The sequence below is a fragment of the Theropithecus gelada genome, chromosome 6 (assembly GCF_003255815.1).
Source record: "Theropithecus gelada isolate Dixy chromosome 6, Tgel_1.0, whole genome shotgun sequence".
NCBI classification, from domain to species: Eukaryota; Metazoa; Chordata; class Mammalia; order Primates; family Cercopithecidae; genus Theropithecus; species Theropithecus gelada.
The window spans coordinates 17,070,126-17,084,223 of record NC_037673.1 but is presented as its reverse complement, the minus strand read 5'-3'; positions in this window follow the sequence as shown (position 1 = coordinate 17,084,223).

Genomic DNA, 14,098 nt, shown 5'->3' with positions numbered 1-14,098 from the left:
GTGTGTGTGTATATATATAGTGTGTGTGTGTGTGTGTGTGTGTGACAGAGTCTCCCTCTGTCACCCAAGCTGGAGAGTGCAGTGGCGTGATCTTGACTCACTGCAACCTTCGCCTCCCAGGTTCAAGCGATTCTCCTGCCTCAGCCTCCTGAGTAGCTGGGATCACAGGTGCCCGCCACCATGCCTGGCTAATTTTTTTTTTTTTGTATTTTTAGTAGAGACGGGGTTTCACCAAGTTGGCCAAGCTAGTCTCAAACTCCTAACCTCAGGTGATCTGCCTGCCTCAGCTTCCCAAAGTGCTGGGATTACAGGCGTGCGCTACCGTGCCTGGCTGTTAAAAAATAATTTAATTGTACATTTAAAATAACTAACAGTTGAATTGGATTGTTTGTAACACAGAAGATAAATGCTTCAGGTGATGGATTTCTCTTTTACCCTGATATGAATATTATGCATTGCGTGCCCGTATCAAGTATCTCATGTACCTCACAAGTATATAAACTTGTTATGCACCTGCAAAAATTAAAAATAAACTTGAGGCCAGGTGCGGTGGCTCACGCCTGTAATCCCAGCACTTTGGGAGGCCGAGACGGGCAGATCATGAGGTCAGGAGATCGAGACCATCCTGGCTAACACGGTGAAAACCCGTCTCTACTACAAATACAAAAAATTAGCTGAGCGTGGTGGCGGGCGCCTGTAGTCCCAGCTACTCGGGAGGCTGAGGCAGGAGAATGGCATGAACCCGGGAGGCGGAGCTTGCAGTGAGCCGAGATTGCGCCACTGTGCTTCAGGTTGGGCGACAGAGCGAGACTCCATCTCAAAATAAATAAATAAACAAACAAACTCGAAAAAACAAAAACAGAACAAAAATCAACACTAAAAACAGTGTTCTGTATTTTCTGAGTTGTTTCAGTGGGTAATTTATCATCTCACTTTATTTAAAGCTTCTTCTTTTGGGGAAAAAAATAGTTCCTGCCTTTCCATTGGTAGTCTATCCCAGTTAAATGCATTGTTCAGCACCATATTTGGCTTTTGGATGCTCAACATAGGGATATAAAATATCTATTTCACTGATAGAATTCATTCACTCAAAGTTTATGAAGTTCCAGAAATTGAATGTATGACAGCGGCCGGGCAGTTTCTCACACCTGTAATCCCAACACTTTGGGAGGTCGAGGCAGAAGGATCACTTGAGCCCAGGAGTTTGAGACCAGCCTGAGCAACATGGCAAGAGCTTGTCTCCACAGTCTCAGCACTGTCATCAAATGGTGACAAGACTTTGTCATGTCCTAGATAAAAAGATTCCCAGCACTTTCTACATTAAAAGCTTCTTTTGAAGGACAAATTGTATTTCACACAAATGTATGAAGTTTAACATCTGTATCCCCTCCTGCCGGTAAGCACTAAGCTTAAAAGAGCATTTCATCTGTGACCTCTGAAATCTGATCAACGGTGCTGGGTTTTTCCACACCATCGCTCCAGCTTGTTTAGAGTTGTATTGTTGTACAAGTTGCTGCAAAAAATATGCAAAAGCTTTTAAACAAAACTTGGCACCATGTTGATAATGTGAACCTGCAATGTGAGGTCATGCTATTGTTGACCATGTTAACTTCCACTAATAGGAATCTGCATCCTGCATTGTTCTTCAAGCATCAACAAAATGAAGATAGTTTTTTAAATTTTTTATTTAATCATACAAATCAGTTAAACTATTTACAATCTCCTATTAATGTAGAAGCTCCTTGAGAGCTGGAACAATTTTCATTCTGCCATTCATCTTTGTAACCTTCACAGGACTTAGCCATTGGCACTAATTAAAAATGCACACACACTCACACACATACCCCTACATACAAACATATAAATATTTACAGTTGAAATGAAAAAATGTGTACTGTATCATCATGGTTCACTGTAGCTTCGACCTCCTGGGCTCAAACAATCCTTCTACCTCAACCTCCTGAGAAGTTGGGACCACAGGTGCATGCCACCACACCCAGCTAATTTTGTAATTTTTGCTAGAGATGAGGTCTCACTATATTGCTCAGGCTGGTCTTGAGCTCCTGGCCTCAAGCGATCCTCCTGCTTTGGCCTCCCAAAGTGCTTGGATTAAAGGTGTGAGACATTGCACCCGGCTAAAAAAGTTGTATGGGACTTTAAATAAATCACTGTAATGTTAATGAAATACAAAGGAGCTCAAACAGAGAAGATAACACTTAGGAGGGAATTGTACTATTCCAGGCAGGTGCTGGAGGAGCCGAGGATTAGAAAAGTAGCCACAGATCAGAAACCCGGATTCAAAGCAGATACTCCAGCTCCAGGGCCACCTCATTATAATGCCTTAGCTTCGCCAACATGCCTAGAAAATTACACTTCATAAGGGGGAAAAGTCATCATGCTTAGTTTTCAGATTCTCCGGATATTTTACACAGTATATTAAATTTCAAACTCTGATAAAAGCCTACATATATATATATGTATGTATTTTTTTTTTTTTTCCGAGACGGAGTCTCGTTCTGTCTCCCAGGCTGGAGTGCAGTGGCGCGATCTCGGCTCACTGCAAGCTCCGCCTCCCGGGTTCCCGCCATTCTCCTGCCTCAGCCTCCCAAGTAGCTGGGACTACAGGCGCCGCCACCACGCCCGGCTAATTTTCTGTATTTGTAGTAGAGACGGGGTTTCACCGTGTTAGCCAGGATGGTCTTGATCTCCTGACCTCGTGATCCGCCCACCTCGGCCTCCAAAGTGCTGGGATTACAGGCGTGAGCCACCGTGCCCGGCCCTTTTTTTTTTGAGACGGAGTTTCACTCTTGTTGCCCAGGCTGGAGTGCAATGGCGGGATCTCGGCAGCACACCACAACCTCCACCTCCCGGGTTTATGCCATTCTCCTGCCTCAGCCTCCGGAGTAGCTGGGATTATAGGTATGCGCCACCACCCTAGGCTAATTTTGTATTTTTACTAGAGGCAGGGTTTCTCCACTTTGGTCAGGCTGGTCTTGAACTCCTGACCTCAGGTGATCCTCCCGCCTCAGCCTCCCAAAGTGCTGGGATTACAGCCATGAGCCACTGTGCCCAGCCAAAAGCCTATTGAATTTTTATAATTTCTTATGTATCATCGTGACTAACTTATCATTCCAAGTCACCTAAAGATTTTCAGTTTGAAAAAAGTAACACACAAAAAAAGTAGTGATTTACCATGTTAGTAGTCTGTTCTGGCCACTATCCTAGAAAACTATTCAGAAGGTAAAATGGATGAGATGTGTAATTGATCAGCTGAAGCATGATAGAGAGAGAGAGAGAGAGAGAGAGAGAAAGATAGGATGCCATCACTTTTTCTATTTTGGGAAACTGGGTAGACAGTAGTACAATTTACCAAGATAGGAAAGGCAAGAGGAAATATTTTCCAAATAATCATTACAAAAATCTGTCTTTCCTTTCTCCAATGAGGTTTGCCATGAGTGTTGGGATCAACTCTTTCACTTCTGCCATTGGCATTCTATTGAATCATTGCTTAGTTACTTTGCTGCAGATATTTTTGCTGTGTTCCTAACAGTCCTGACAAAGCTAAAAAGCATCGTGTGTTACACAGAGAATTGAGGTATGTCCTACAGCAGAGACTACTTCCTCCAGAGTTGTTTACTTTACAAGCACTGCTAGTTGATATTGTGGATGACCCAAATGATCATCCTACTGTATGCTAGTCTGTTGACTTCTTCAAACCCCCAAGCTTTGATCCTAACAGGACCGAATTTGAGATGATAAGACACGTTTTCTATCTTAGTGCATCTTTATTCTGAGTGTAGTAAATGTTTAACATTCTCACAGAATTGCAAAGTTACCTAACTAATGAACCACATGTTAAAGATGAAGCAGTGTTCTGATCTTCAGTAGAAGTTATCAGTAAAACAACTTTGAAATGGCTGCAAGGCAGATCCACTGTATATCAAGTTCTGCTCAAGTCTTCCTCTGGTTATGGAGATACCAGCGTTTACATTTATCTGTCACCACACTTTTTTCTTTTCTTTTTTTTTTTTTGAGACAAGGTCTCACTCCATCACCCAGGCTGCAGTGCAGTGGCAGGATCATGGCTCACTGTAGTTGTGAACTCCTGGTCTCAAGCTATCCTCCCCGCTCAGCCTCCTAGAGTAGCTGGGACTATTCCCGGCTAATTTTTTGTATTTTTTTGTAGAGATGGGGTTTTGCCATGTTGCCCAGGCTGGTCTCCACCTCCTGAGCTCAAGCAAATCTGCTCACCTTGGCCTCCCAAAGTGCTGGGATTACAGGTGTGAGTCACCATAGCCAGCCAATTGTGCTGTTTTCCAGATGTTGCTGGTCTTCTTGATTATTGCTTTGTTTCTCCTCGTGTTTTCTAAGTATTTACTTATTTTGGCCTTTCATCCGTTTAAACATTGTCTTAATTCATTCATGCCGCTGTAACAAAGTACTACAAACTGGGTAATTTACAAACAATAGAAATCTATTTCTCACGGATCTAGAGGTTGGGAAGTCCAAGATGAAGGCATTCAGTGTCCGACCAGGGTCTTTACCCTGTGTTCTCCCATGTTGGAAGGCAGAGGGCAAACAAAGCCTCTGCTAGTTCCCTCTGGCCCTTTCATGAGGCACTAATTCATTCATGAGGCACTAATTCATTCATGAGGCACTAATTCATTCATGAGGGTGGAGTCTTCTGACTTATCAACTTCCTAGAATGCCTCATCTCTTAATATCAACACATGGGAATTGAGTTTCAACGTTTTGGAGGGAACACGTACAAACCATAGCAAATATACAGCATGGTCTTCATCCCATTGTTCTATTGTCTAGAGTTATTGGCAGCTTGACCCAGCTGTTGACTTTACCTGCTGTTGGTTTCACTCTGTTCACATGGAGAGCTCCCCTGTGGGATGTGGAATTTTGGATGGTGAACTCATTATCAGTGGGGATTTGCCTATGAAAATTCAGGGAAGTCTGGGTGGAGGGCATGTTCCTCCTTCAGAGAGTTACAGACTTACTTGCTTCTCTCAAAGGTTCAGGGGCATCACCAGCCTGAGACCACTTCTTTTTCTCTTCTCTTCTCTCTCTTTCTCTTTTTTTTTTTTTTTGAGACAGGATCTGGCTCTGTCACCCAGGCTGGAGAGCAGTGGTGCAATCTTGGCTCACTACAACCTCTGTCTCCTGGGCTCAAGCTATTTTTTCACCTCAGTTACCCAAGTAGCTGAGACTACAGGCATGCATCTCCACCCCCGGCTAGTGTTTTGTACTTTTTGTAGAGATGGGATTTTGCCATGTTGCCCAGGCTGGTCTCAAACTCCTGAGTTCAAGTCATCCGCCCACCTCAGCCTCCCAAAGTGCTGGGATTACTGGTGTGAGCCACCATGCCCGTCCTTGAGACCACTTCTCATGTTAATTTCTTGGCTTCCAGAATACCTTGACCATGCAGGTTGCATAAATTCAACCCCAAACACACTTGACAGTAGGCCCTTGATAATAATTTCTTAGATGACTTAGGAAACAGCCAGGCGCAGTGGCTCATGCCTGTAATCCCAGCACTTTGGGAGGCTGAGGCAGGCGGATCACTTGAGGTCAGGAGTTCAGGACCACCGTGGTCAACACAGCCAAACCCTGTCTCTACTAAAGATACAAAAAAAATTAGCCAGGCGTGGTGGCGAATGCCTGTAATCCCAGCTACTATTTGAGTCATTGTGGTTACATCTAGCCATAAGATCTTTCCTTTCATCCACATTTAAACTGAGTCCCATGTAGCATGCAGCAGCAATGAGGTTATGGAGAATGATGGAAAAAGGAAGAGTGAATGGAAAGAAAAGCTCATGTGTCTTCTCACCTTTCTTTGCCTGCCTTCCTTCCTTCCTTCCTTCCCTCTTTCTTTCTTTCCTCCCTTCCTCCTTTCTTTTCTCTTTTTCTTTTTTCTCTCTCTCTCTCTCTCCTCTCTCTCTCTTTCTTCTTTTTTGAGACAGAATCTTGCTCTGTTGCCCAGTCTAGAGTGCAGTGGTGTGATCTTGGCTCACTGCAACCTCCTCCGCCTCCCGGGTTCAAGCAATTCTCCTGCCTCAGCCTACCGAGTAGCTGGGATTACAGGTGCCCGCCACCATGCCCAGCTAATTTTTTTGTATTTTTAGTTAAGAGGGGGTTTCACCATGTTGGCCAGGCTGGTCTCGAACTCCTAACCTCAGGTGATCCACCCGCCTTGCCCTCCCGAAGTGCTGGGATTACAGACATGAGCCACCGTGCACACCAGGGAGAAACTTTTCTCTGTTCTCAGATTCGTGTAGCGCTCGTGTTTTCATCTTTCCTCTTTTGCTAGACCAGGGCCTCATCTTCTGTCCATGCTGCTGCTTTGGAAACACATCATTTTTAGTATAAATACTGAGTTCCAAACTCTGCGTAGATATCTGTGGATAACTCAGACAAAACTCTTACTCCCATGGAACTTAACTGTTTTAGAAAGAAGGAGGGAAACAATAATAAGTAAATTATATAGTAAGTTAAAGGCGAGGCGTGAGTAATGGGAGGAGGAGTAGCAGATGAGGCAGAGAGGTCAGGAGTGGAAGAGGGTGCCTGAGTCTAGGAGATGTATAGGCCATTGCAAGAATCTAGGTTTTTATTCTGAGAAAATGAAAAACACTGGGCCAGGTGCAGTGGCTCAGGCCTATAATCCCAGCGCTTTGGGAGGCCGAGGCAGGCCAATCACTTGAGGTCAGGAGTTCGAGACCAGCCTGGCCAACATGGAGAAACCCTGTCTCTAATAAAACTACAAAATTCAGTCGGGCATGGTAGCAGGCACCTGTAATCCCAGCTACTTGGGAGGCTGAGGCAGGAGAATCACTTGAACCCAGGAGGTGGAGGCTGCAGTGAGCTGAGATCACACCACTGCACTCCAGCCTGGGTGGCAGAGCAAGACTCCGTCTCAACAAAAAATGAAAAGCATTGGACGGTTTTGTGTAAAGAGTGACATGATTTGATTTACATTTTAGGAGGATCATTATGGCTGGTAATTGAGGTGAGGCTGCAAGGATGAACACAGGACCTGTGTTCAGAACACTATTATAAGAGTCCCAAGGGAGATGATGGTGGATTGAACCACTGTCTCTCGGAATTACCATTCTACTGCTGTAGGGACAGCAGTAGAGTGGTAAGTGGTGGATTTTTAATTTATGTTGACAACTGAGTTGGCAGGGTCTTCTAGCTGATTGGTTATATCATGTGAAAGAGAGTTTTCAAAGATGGTGTAGGAAGCAGAATAATGGTTCCCCAAAGATGTCTATGTCCCAATCCCCGGAACCTGTGCTTACTTAAGGTTACATGGCAAAGGGGAATGAATTAAGGTTGCAGATGAAATTAAGGCTTCGAATCAGATGATCTTAACATTGGGAGATTATCCTAGAATATCTAAATGAGCCCAATATAATCACAAGAGTTCTTCAGCGTAGAAAAGAGAGGCAGAAGAGGGAGAAACAGAGAGATGGCATCCTGAGAAAGACTCAGCTGAGTGTAAAGATGGAGGCATGCAGCCATTAGCTGAGAAATGGAGACAGACTCTAGATGCTGGGAAAAGCCAGGCAGCATCCGATTCCAGGGCCTGCAGAAGGGGCATAGCCCTGACCGTGTCTTGATTTTAATCTGATGAGACCCATGTTGGACTTCTAATCTAAAAAATAAAAAAAGTGAAATAACAAATTGGTGTTGTTTTAAGCCAATCAGTTTGTGGTGATTTGTAACAGCAGCCACAGAAAACCAACACAGATGGCGCCAAAGCTTTGTCTGGAGCAAGCGGAAGTGTGGAGTTGCCATGATGTGCTATCCGGGAGACAGTAGGTAGGAAAAGCTCAGGGGGAAGAATCAAGAGTTCTGCTCTGAATATGTTCTGTTCCTAGAAAACAATCTGTCATGTGTGTACCAGGAGGCCTGTGCATGCAATTTCATAACTGCTTAAGGGTAAAAAACTCGAAACACCCCAAATGTCCATTGACAGAAGAAGGAATAGGTAGGTTGTGGTTTAGCCACACAATGGAATATTATATAGCCGATAAATGAATGAACTACGTCTTGCAACAACATGGATGAATCTTAGTCAAATGTTATAACGTTATAACGCGCCACTCAACTCCATCCTGGATGGCAGAGGGAGACTCCGTCTTAAAAAAAAAAAAAGAGAGAGAGCTTATAGAAAATTTCCAGGCCTTATGCCTTAATCGATAAATTGAGATTTCTAGGGAGGGACCTAAAGTATCTGTGTATAAATACCTGATAGTATTCTGGGGGTGTATCCAATACTAAATAATTGTAGAAAATAGTCCCCTATTGATGGCTAGACAGGACCCTCTTCCCTTCCTCTTACCACCACCTGTCACCAAGCACAGCTGCTTCTCAGTGCATGTGTTCAACAGCCTGGTTTCCAGTCCCTTCCATGATTTTGGCCCCAGAGGATACTGTCTTGAGAGCTGTCTGAAGACAGCTTTCATTACTATTTTGAGAGCTCAATTACACGTTGAAAAGGATGTTGCAAAATTTTGGCATTTCTAGGTATCTAACACTGGGAGAACTTTCTAGTTGTTTACCCCCTTCAACAGCTTATAAAGACCAGGCGCGTTGACTCATGCCTGTAATCTCAGCACCTTGGGAGGTTGAGGTGGGTGGATCACCTGAGGTCATCAGTTTGAGACCAGCCTGGCCAACACAGCGAAACCCCATCTCTACTAAAAATACAAAAAGTAGCCAGACATGGTGGTGCATGCCTGTAGTCCCATCTATCTGGAAGGCTAAGGCAGGAGAATCGCTTGAACCCGTGAGGTAGAGAGTTCTGTGAGCTGAGATTGCGCCACTCAACTCCAGCATGGACGGCAGAGTGAGACTCCATCTAAAAAAAAAAAAAAAGAGAGAGAGAGCTTATAGAAAATTTCCAGGCCTTATGCCTTAATCAATAAATCGAGATTTCTAGGGTGGGACCTAAAGTATCTGCGTTTTTAAAGCTCTGTGGGTAATTATAAAGCAAAATCACTCTAATAAACACTTAACAAAGCCCTGATTGACTAGCTGGGAGGAGGCTGTCCTAGCTTGAACCTACACCGTGTCTAATCTGGGGCTTGAAACCTACTTGGGCACATCTGGTGACCTCATGAGACCGACCTACCAGATGTCTGTTTGCACGAAAGACAAAAGGGAGCCAGGGAGATAATACAGCCCAAGGAAAGAAAACCCAGACACAAGATGAATCCAAAGAAGGGTCTGGTGTCTGTGACTCAGACCTATGTTCGCCCCATGAACTCACTTCTGATTCAAGGGAGAGGGACAGGAGTCAGACACATCAAGTTCAAATCCTCGATGATCATGGCTATAACCTACCTCTCAGAATCTCAGCTTTCTCACCTGAAAAATGAAGATACGAGAAATCCTTATCTCTTGGTGCTTCTGGAAATACTAAATGAGGGTGTTTGTCGAGTTATTAGCAGAGTGTCTGGATCATATTATGTGCTTAGTAAATGCTCACTTTATATGTTGAAGTGGAACTAGCTTTTGCTCTCTCTTTCTTTCTTTCTTTCTTTCTTTCTTTTTCTCTCTCTCTCTCTTTCTTTTCTTTTCTTTCTTTCTTTTTTTTGTATTTTTAGTAGAGATGGGGTTTCATCATGTTGGCCAGGCTAGTCTTCAACTCCTGACCTCAAGTATTCCACCCACCTCAGCCGCCCAAGCTGGGATTACAAGCGTGAGCCAGTGCACCCAGCCAGAACTAGCTTTTTCACTAAAACCTCTGGTCCCCTGATTGACCCTGGAGCAGACTACAAAAGGAGGAGGCAGAGAGAGGGATAGGGAGTCACCCCTGCATGGCTGAGCCCATCAGCTCTGACACTTCTGGGCCTCCCTCCTGCAGTAGCTGCAGACCTGGCAGGAGACAGGGGCGCCTGATAGATGCCTGCGAGGTCCACAGAGGCTGCATAGAAGGAGCAAGAACAGCAACAATTAAGTTGCACAGACAAATCCTCTAACAGGTTGGCTTTGCATCCCAGTGTGAGTACCGTCCCCACAAGCATAAAGATGAGTCTTGATCGATCCTAAAACAGTACTTCCAAAGACTGCTATTCCGGAGGAGATGAGCTCAGTCAGTAGGGCCTGTCTTGGAGCTCCATATTCTTCTAATTTCAGTGGTGATGTGAACCAGCTCTCAAAAAATAAAAAAACTTAAGAAGTTCCCACTTACAGTGTTTGCCAGTTTCATGGTGTAAATGCTCCAGGCATGGCTGTTGCCAGCATGATGTTTCCAAACACTGAGTTGGGAAGAAATGTGCTCAGCTGGCTTTTACGCTGTCCTGAGCAGCACGAGCCAGCCCCAACAGACGGCTGCTCACTCTTCCGACGACACGACCCCTAAAAGCACATAAAATGTCAGATGCTCTGCAGCATTTAGGTGATGACGCCATCCGGGAGAAGAAATGTTTCTATACCGGACTTAGCTCACGACTGCCAGTTGTACATGATGCATTCTCTCAGCCCCGCAAGAACATTTACTACCCAGTAGTCGTATTACTAGTCTACTAGTAGTAACATTCTTTTAAATATTGTAAAGAACCTACACATCAGCCTGTCTGAAAGCTATTTGATGGTGCTTTGTTCTCTTTTATTAAAACTCTCATATCTTTGTAAGAAATAGAGCATTTTTATACTTTTTATTTTATTTTATCTGAAGACAGGGTCTCACCATGTTACCTAGGCTGGTCTCAAACACCCAGGCTCAAGCGATCCTCCCGCCTCAGCTTCCCAAAGTGCTGGGATTACAGATATAAGCCAGCATGCCAGCCCAGAAATAGAGCGTTTTAAGGTGCTATAAGAAAAACAGTTTATGGGCCGGGCTCGGTGGCCCACACCTGTAATCCCAGAACTTTGGGAGGCTGAGGCAGGCGAATCACAAGGTCAGGAGTTCGAGACCAGCCTGGCCAATATGGTGAAACCCCATCTCTATTAAAAATACAAAAATTAGCCAGGCTTGGTGGTACGCAACTGTAATCCCAGCTACTCAGGAGGCTGACGCAGAAGAATCACTTGAACCCAGGAGGAGGAGGCTGCAGCGAGCTGAGATTGTACCATTTTTCTCCAGCCTGGGTGATAAGAGCAAAACTCCGGAAAAAAAAAAGAAGAAAGAGAGAAAGAAAGAAAGAGAGAAAGAAAAGGAAGGAAGGAAGGAAGGAAGGAAGGAAGGAAGGAAGGAAGGAAGGAAGGAAGGAAGGAAGGAAGGAAGGAAGGAAGGAGGGAAGGAAGGGAGAGAAAGAAGAGAGAGAAAGAAAGAAAGGAAGAAAAAAGAAAGAAAGGAAAAGAAAGAAAGAAAGAAAGGAAAGAAAGAAAGAAAAGAAAGAAAGAAAGAAAGAAAGAAAGAAAGAAAGAAAGAAAGAAAGAAAGAAAGAAAGAAAGAGAGAGAGAGAGAGAAAGAAAGAAAGAAAGACAGTTTACGATGCTATTAAGTTAAAGAGTGATGGTAGTATGGGGTTCTAGTTGTGGAAGTGATACCTGAAACTCAAGCTATAGAAAGAAAAAGTTGGTCAGAAGGCTTTTTACCAAGTTTTACATAGAATTAAGATTCATTAGAATGACATGACTGGAAAATTTGAAATTATGAAAAACATACATCAGCATGCATAAATAATCCACTGGAGGGCAATTAAAGTTGATTTCTGGGCCCCAACTCCACAGTTTCAGATTCAGTAGATCTGGGACACAAGAATGGACATTTCTAACAATTTCCTAGGGGAGCCCATTCAGAGGTCCACTGCCTTATACACGTAACACCTTAGAATTGGCATTTCTCAGTATGCTACGTATACATCGTGGAATACTATGCAGCTATAAAAAGGAATGAGATCATGTCCTTTGCAGGGACATGGATGGAGCTGGAAACCATCACCCTTAGCAAACTAACACAGGAACAGAAAAACCAAACACTACATGTTCTCACTCATAAGTGGGAGCTGAACAATGACACAGGGAGGGGAACAGCACACACTGGAGTCTGTTGTGGGGGTCGGGAGGGAGAGCATCAGGATAAATAGCTAATGCATGTGGGGCTTCATACCTAGGTGATGGGTTGATAGGTGCAGCAAACCACCATGGCACACGTTTACCTATGTAACAAATCTGCATGTCCTGCACGTGTACCCTGGAACTTAAAGTAAAATAAAATAAAATTTTTTTAAAAATTGGCATTTCTCTTGAACGAGCTATGGATAACTAGCATGTTTGCATCAGTCATGCGCCAACCACAAAAATGGAATGGACATTTCCTGCTACCCAGGGGGCTATTGACACATTTTTCTTGGTACCATGTTTTGTTCAACTCTCCAGTCTATACTTTCTAAACAGACTGCAATAAAAAGTCTAGAAGCTATTCTTGGAATGAAATGAACTTCCAGAAGACTGATAACATTAGCATTAAGTGTTAAATGAAATTTATTTTAGGAGCTTCAAGGGTGTGTTTGGTTCATTGGCTATCTCCTCAGAGAAACCATTTTCTCTTCAGCCTCAGAAAACAAAACAGTTACATAACACGCCTGACATTGCACAGAACACAGTGGACAGACGTGGTCTCCACAATGGAGCTTTCTGCTTTCTGCCTCTGTTTAGTGCCTAGAACACGGCAGGTGTGCAAGACATGTATGCAGAACTGTGAAATCACTGGAGGGAGAGAGAGGAGAGAGGGAGACACAACACTAGTAGAATAAATCTTCAAGGCTGTCCATAGGAGTCAGAGCTGGCTCCTTACATTTCTTTCTTTCTTTCTTTCTTTTCTTTTCTTTTCTTTTCTTTTCTTTTCTTTTCTTTTCTTTTCTTTTCTTTTCTTTTCTTTTCTTTTCTTTCTTTCTTTCTTTCTTTCTCTCTTTCTTTCGGAGTCAGAGCTGGCTCCTTACATTTCTCTTTCTTTCTTTTCTCTCTCTTTCTCTCTCTCTCTCTTTTTCTCTCTCTCTCTCTCTCTGTCTTTCTTTCTTTTTGAGACAGGATCTCACTGTCACCCAGGCTGGAGTGCAATGGCACAATCTCAGCCTCAACCTCCTGGGCTAAGTGATCCTTCCACCTCAGTCTCCTGTGTAGCTGGGACTACAGGTGGACACCACCATGCCCAGCTAATTTTTCTATTTTGTGTAGAGACGGGTCTTGCCATTTTGCCTAGGCTGGTCTCAAACTCCCGGGCTCAAATGATTTGCCCACCTTGGCCTCCCAAATTGCTGGAATTACAGGCGTAAGCCACCAAGCCCAGCCTTGTGTCCTTATGTTTCTGAATTATTTTGCTGCTCTCCAAAATCCCCATCTTCCCTCTTCTTAAGACGAAAGTTGCTCTATGTACAAAGGTAATTGATATCATAGCCTATGCCCAGGAGACATTAAAACAAAAACTCCTAATGCTATTTTTAACAGTTGGTGTAAGCAGGATGTGCAGGTCATTGTTTTAAAACCACATCACACAACAAAGAAAAATAATCGAGGTTGTTGTTTTGGATTTTTTTCTCTGACTCACTCCTAATACTATTACCTCGTTTTCCAATTGGCCTAGAAACTGTTATTTCATCCTCTGCATTCTCTTGGGCTTATTTTTTTAAAATAGCCTGGAATGGAATTAAGATCCAACACTCGATTTTCAATTTTACCCATATTAGGCATGACTGTCAAACAGTATTTCCCTGTCAGATTTCAGGATCATTGTGCAAATGGCATCCAAGCAGTTCCATCATTCCAACTTGTAGGATCACAACAGACATACCTCGGCATGTTGGAGCCAGGACCATGTCCCTACGATGGATATACAGGCCCACTGGACTGCCTCTACTTTTTTTGCATTCATTCCTATCTCTATCTCACAAGCTGGCCAGACGTCAAAGCTTTGTCTTGTGTTTGGTTGCATTGTTCGATTTTTTTTGTTTCCTGCTGGTCTGATGGCTTTTAGGGTTAGTGATAGGTCTTTTAGAAATGAGATATATTCAGAGGGTTTAGGGGCAAAGAAATCATTCAAGGGGACTTAGCCTAGTCGTTTATCCCTAACACATTGCTGGTTGATGGGCCTCAGTGTGGGCGGTCTCTTTGGGGACTAGACGAAGGGAGATGGGACTCA